This window comes from Mauremys reevesii, linkage group 1, assembly GCF_016161935.1.
Source record: "Mauremys reevesii isolate NIE-2019 linkage group 1, ASM1616193v1, whole genome shotgun sequence".
Classification (NCBI taxonomy): domain Eukaryota; kingdom Metazoa; phylum Chordata; order Testudines; family Geoemydidae; genus Mauremys; species Mauremys reevesii.
Genome location: NC_052623.1, coordinates 174,082,884 through 174,089,010, shown reverse-complemented (window position 1 = coordinate 174,089,010; position 6,127 = coordinate 174,082,884). Strand labels below are relative to the sequence as shown.

The 6,127-nt window shown below is 46.1% G+C and overlaps 1 long non-coding RNA gene across 1 annotated transcript in view; it reads right to left on the bottom strand.

Annotated features, from left to right (window-relative positions):
- Positions 1 to 3,759: 3,759 nt before the first annotated feature.
- Positions 3,760 to 6,127, bottom strand: part of LOC120390673 — an 88,450-nt gene continuing 86,082 nt past the window's right edge. Inside the window, exon 5 of the long non-coding RNA XR_005591112.1 lies at positions 3,760 to 3,871. This is a non-coding gene — a long non-coding RNA (uncharacterized LOC120390673). The remainder of the gene's footprint in view (positions 3,872 to 6,127) is intronic.

Below are 6,127 nucleotides of genomic sequence, written 5' to 3'. Positions count from 1 at the left end.
GCTCCAGGCACCAGCACGCCAAGCGTGTGCCTGGGGAGACAAGCCACGGGGGGCGCTCTGTTGGTCGCCGCAAGGGCGGCAGGCAGGTTGCCTTCGGCGGCATGCCTGCAGAGGGTCCGCTGGTCCCGCAGCTTCGGCAGACCTCCCGCGGGCATGCCGCCGAATCCGCGGGACCGGGAACCTCCCGCAGGCAAGCCGACGAAGGCAGCCTGCCTGCTGTGCTTGGGGCGGCACAATACCTAGAGCCGCTCCTGGGTTTATGTACTGGCTGCCCTGGTGGTCTGGTGCCAAGATAGGGATATGGGTTCCATCTATCACCCCACCACAGTTAGGGAATCTCATTGCAGCAAAGCCATCTACTATGACCTACACATTTCCCAGAGTCACTACCTTTGGTAGCAGCAGCTCAGTGATTGTGTTGGCTACTTGCATCACAGCAGCCCCCACAGTAGATTTGCCCACTCCAAATTGATTCCCGACTGACCGGTAGCTGTCTAGCGTTGCAAGCTTCCACAGGGCTATCGCCACTTGCTTCTCAGCTGTGAGGGCTGCTCTCATCTTGGTATTCTGGTGCTTCAGGGCAGGGGAAAGCAAGTCACAAAGTTCCACAAAAGTGCCCATATGCATGTGAAAGTTTCGCAGCCACTGGGAATCGTCCCACACCTGCAACACTATGCAGTCCCACCAGTCTGTGCTTGTTTCCCGGGCCCAGAATTGGCATTCCACGGCATGAACCTGCCCTATTAACACCATGATCTCCAAAGTGCTGGGACCCGCGGTTTGAGAGAATTCTGTGCCCATGTCCTCATCAGTCTCGTCACTGCGCTGCCATCGCCTCCTCCTTGCCTGGTTTTTCAGGTTCTGGTTCTGCATAAACTGCACGATAATGCGCGAGGTGTTTACAATGTTGATGACTGCTGCATTGAGATGAGCGAGCTCCATACCTGAGGTGGTATGGCGTCTGCACTGAAAAAAGGCGCAAAACGATTTTCTGCTCTTGCCCTGATGGAGGGAGGGGCAACCAACAATATGGCTTACAAGGAATTAAAATCAACAAAGAGGATGGCTTTGCATCCAGGAGAAACACAAACAACTGTCACACAGAATGGCCCCCTCAAGGATTGAACTCAAAACCCTGGATTTAGCATGCTGTTGATTTCACGGGGGGAGGAAGGAGGGAGCAAATGAATACAAAACAAATCGGGTCAATTTTTTGTTTTGATCCACTCCATCTATCTTTTACATCTTAGGCTGGCAGCAGATGGTGCAATACGACTGCTAGCCCTTGTCATCTCCTGGGTGCTCGGCAGAAGATGCTGCATTATGACTGCTAGCCATCGTCATCTCCTGGCTGCTCGGCAGAAGATGGGAATGACCTGGATGAGTCACTCCCATGTCTGCCCAGGTGCCCCTGACTGACCTCACCAAGGTCAGCTAAAAGATCACCCAGGAAAACGATGATGATGGCTACCAGGCATAATGCACCATCTGCTGCCAAAAGGCAATGAGTTGCTGCTGTGTAGCAATGCAGTCCCACGTCTACCAGCACCCAGGAGAGGTACTGTGACAGTCAGCTGAGCGGGCTCCATGCCTGCCATGGTATGGCGTCTGCACAGGTAACCCAGGAAAAAAGGCATGAAACGATTGTCTGCTATTGCTTTCACGGAGGGAGGGAGAGCAGGGCCTGACGACATGCACCCAGAACCACCCGTGACAATGTTTTTTGCCCCATCAGGCATTGGGATCTCAACCCAGAATTCCAATGGGCGGGGGAGACTGCGGGGATTATGAGATCGCTACCCACAGTGCAACGCTCCGAAAGTCGACTCTAGCCTTGGTACTATGGACGCACACCACCAAATTAATTTGCTTAGTGGGGATGCATGCACTCGACTTTATACAATCTGTTGCCAAAAATCGAATTCTGTAAAATCGGAGTAATTTCGTCGTCAGGGGCGGCTCTAGAGTTTTTGCCGCCCCAAGCAGGCTTCCCTCGGTGGCATGCCTGTGGAGGGTCTGCTGGTCCCGCGGCTTCAGTGGACCTCCTGCAGGCGTGCCTGCGGAGGGTCCGCTGGTCCCGCGGCTACTGCTGAAGCTGCGGGACCAGTGGACCCTCCACAGGCATGCCTGTGGGAGGTCCACCGAAGCTGCGGGACCAGCGGACCCTCCGCAGGCATGCCGCGGAAGGCAGCCTGCCTGCTGCCCTCGCGGTGCTGGCAGAGCGCCCCCCGCAGCTTGCCGCCCCAAGCACGCGCTTGGCATGCTGGGGCCTGGAGCCGCCCCGGTTCGTAGTGTAGACATACTCTAACTCTCCAATTTGTTAAAGTTGTTTTGAATTCGAATCCTGTTCTCCAAAGTATTTGCAGCATTCCCCCGCCCAAGCTTGGTATCATCTGCAAATATTATAAGCATACTGTCCACTCCATTATCCAAGTCATTAATGCAAATAGTACTAGACCCAGAACTGACTTCCTGCAGGAATAGTACTAGATACACCATCCCAGTTTGACAGGTAACCATTGATAACTACTCTCTGAGTACAGTCTTTCAAGCGGTTGTGCATACACGTTGTAGTAATTTTATCTAGACCTCATTTCTCTAGTTTGCTTATGAGAATGTTGTGTGGGACCATATCACAAGCCTTACTAAAAAAATCAATATATTGTTTCTACTGCTTCCCACCCCCCATCCAGTAGACCAATAACCCTGTCAAAGAAGGATTTGTTTTTGACAAATCTATGTTGGCTATTCCTTATAACCTTATTATCCTCTAGGTGCTTACAAACTGATTGTTATATAATTTGTTTCAGTATCTTTCCAAGTATTGAAATTAGGCTGACTGGTCTCTAATTTCCCTGGTCCTCTTTGTTCCCTTTTTTGCAGATGAAGAGCTTTCATTTTGCTGAAGAAAAGAAGAAACACATTTTCACAAAATTACATGTGAATACTCATGAAAATGCACAGGTTTGAAGTGATTGAAATAAAGCAAAGAAATTCACGTATATAGATGCTGCTGTACATTTATACTGTGCATACAAGAGACAGAGGATGTATGTACACAGATAATTCCTTCTAACCCTTTTTAGACTAACTAAACATTTCTAGCTGTCCTGTGTAGCTTTTCTATAATATTTATCATTAATAAACTTTACATACAAATGAACTCTCACAACACCCCTGTGAATTAAGTGGATAAGCTCTATTCCTGTTTTCCAGAGGGAGAGACAGAGAAAGATGAATTGACTTTCCTAAGGCAACACTGTAAATCAGTGGCAAAACCAGCATTAAAACTCCCAACCTGGTGCTCAGTCCTCCAGACCATTTTTCATTCAGACTACACATTCATCCACTGAACACCCCTTGAGTTCAGTAGGAAATCCATGTGAAGAATTTTTGAGGGCTCAAAGCTTCCACATTTTCCACATGGCAAATTTACAAAAACAGATACACATCTTCACCCTTGTGGTGTAATAGTTCAGGGGAGACCTTTATGAAGACTTCTTGAAAAAGATCCCTAATCCATGTTCACTGAACTAGCAGGAAGACAATAGTGAATTGCTGGTAGATTCTTGTTTAAAGCAGTCAATCATCGAGTTTTTATTTATTTATTTACCTTCCACATGTTCAGAAATACAGATAAAAAGGAACTGCAAGAAAACAAAGTTCTGTGGCTGACTCTGAGTAGCTGTGTTAAGTAACTCGTGGATCATTATTTTTCTCCTCTGGTATCCGGCTTTCTTCTAAGTCAGAGACTGTATGTCATGTTTATTACTACAGAAACTGGTGAGTTCAAGTTGGTTCAGAAATTAATGGAGTGATGCTCCTATTTTCAGAGCTATGATGTCCTCTGAGGGGCAGAATTATTTCTTCTCTGAAAGGAAAACAGTTTAAGAAAGTAATTTCTAAAAGGAACATTAAATACTTTTTATACTTATACTGTAAACATGAATAAAACCCTTCTGGCGCTGAGATGTGTAACTGTGCCTTTGTGGGTCACAACTGAGAATACCAAATTCAGAACAAACTGCTGAGAAATAGGGCAGATACACCCCAAAACTGGCAGTTATTCTCCCATAAAATATACCAAACCAGAAAAAAAAGTAAACTTCTGTTTCACCACACTGGCTAACAAGAAGTCAGAAAACGCAGTTTTGTTAGATATTCCAGTCCTTTAAAATCAATTTCATCAAATAAAAGGTTCTTCTGATCCCAAAGGACCAGCCACATGCCCCGGTCAGAATACAACTCAGCTCTTGCCCAACAATCACACTGTTGCCAATCTTTAGGATCTAAAATCTAAAGTTTTATTTTTAAAAAGAAAGGTGAGAATTCAAATTGGTTAAAGGAATCAAATGCATACAATAAACGCAAAGTTATTGGTTCAGGCTTGTAGCAGTGACGGAATAAACTGCTGGCTTAAGTCAAGTCTCTGATTGCTTCCAAATCATTGAAAGGTCCTCAATCCCTTGGTTAGAATGCTCCCATTAGTATAAATCCATAGTCCAGAGGTTTGAGCAGGAAAGAGGCAAAATGGAGATGTTTCCTGCGCCTTTTATAGCTTCTGCCATGTAGAGAGAAACCCATTGTTTCAAACAAAGCCCTCAGCACAGCTGGTGGAAAATCACAGGTGACAAGATAGTATTTGGAGTCACTTGGACAAGTCACACGCCCATGCATAATTTTGCTTAGTCACAGCAGCGGCGATTACCTATACTTCAGCTGGAACATTCACAGGAAAGTCCATTCAGTGTAGATGGGCATCTTCCATTATGAATGAAGTGTTCTTTTGATGGGCCACTTAACTTGAATTGTCCCTTCAAGGTGTGCTGGCTAAATACCTTGTGGGCATTACCACAGTAGCAAACAAATTTGAATACAGGTATAGAGACAATTTTCATAGCCTCAAATACAAAAATGATACATGCATACAAATACCATAACCATAAGCAGCAAATCCAACCCTTTCTATTGACACCTTACTTGACACACTTTGTATAAGATCCATAGTAATTATATAACAGTGGTAGCAACAATGATTTACATGGTCATATTTTAATCAGATAATGTCACAAGGTGATAATGCATGTAGCCTCCACATAAGCAGCCCAGAGAGAAAAAAAAATCTGTAAGAATGGGTTGGGAAAAGGCCTCTGGGTTCCCCCTGAAGATGCAATGCTATGAGGTGCTGAGTACCATGAGCTTTCTGTAAAAATCAGTCAAGGTCACTCAGCTCTGTACATGATCAGAACCAAAGGGAGATAAGTATGTCTAAGGGTATATCTTGACTGTAATTGGGAGGTCTGATTTCAGATCGAAGCTAGCTCAAATAACAATAGCTGTGAAGCTTCAGCAGCTACGCTTGTATGTACCCAGGATCTTGGATGTAGGTATGGCTAAACTGTGCAGCTGTAGCTTCCCTGCTATTGTTATGTCTACACTGACATAACAATGTTACGTTGGAGGTGTAACTGCAGATCATGTAGGCATACTCATACTAGCTTTACCAGCATGGTAAAAAATGGCAGTGAAGATGCAGTAGCTGTACAAGCTTGCTCAGAACCTTGGGGACATATTCACATTCCTAGCTCATGCCATGCTCCATGCCACTGCATTTTCACTGCTATTTTTAGCCACATTAGCTAGGTTAAAGCTAGCATGGGTATTCCACCAAAGCTGCAATCATATCTCTAACTTTAGTGCAGATGTTCCTTAAGGAAGGTACTACGTTACATGTCTTGTTTCCAGGGGTGAAAGTAAAATTGAACTCTTACTGGTATGGGGCCAGCTCCAGCCTCCCCAGAAGGGGTGTGGCCTTGGGTGGAAAGGGCAGCATCCCCCAGCCAGCCCATCTGCGTTGCCTGGCCCTCGCTGCCCAGGACTCCAGCAGCAATTTAGAGGTCAGCATCCCCCAGCTAGCCCATCCGCTGCTGCTCCTTTAAATCACTGCTCCTTTAAATCACTGGCCCCAGGGCAGCTGCTCCTTTTGCAGTAGCCGGGGAGGGGGAGGCAAAAGGGGCAACAGTGTTAAAGCGCTTCCGCGGCAGCGCTTTAAGCAGAATCCTTTGCCACAGCAGCACTTTAAAATCAGCTGTATGGGCTGGTATCAGTGACCAGTTTTTACCACTAT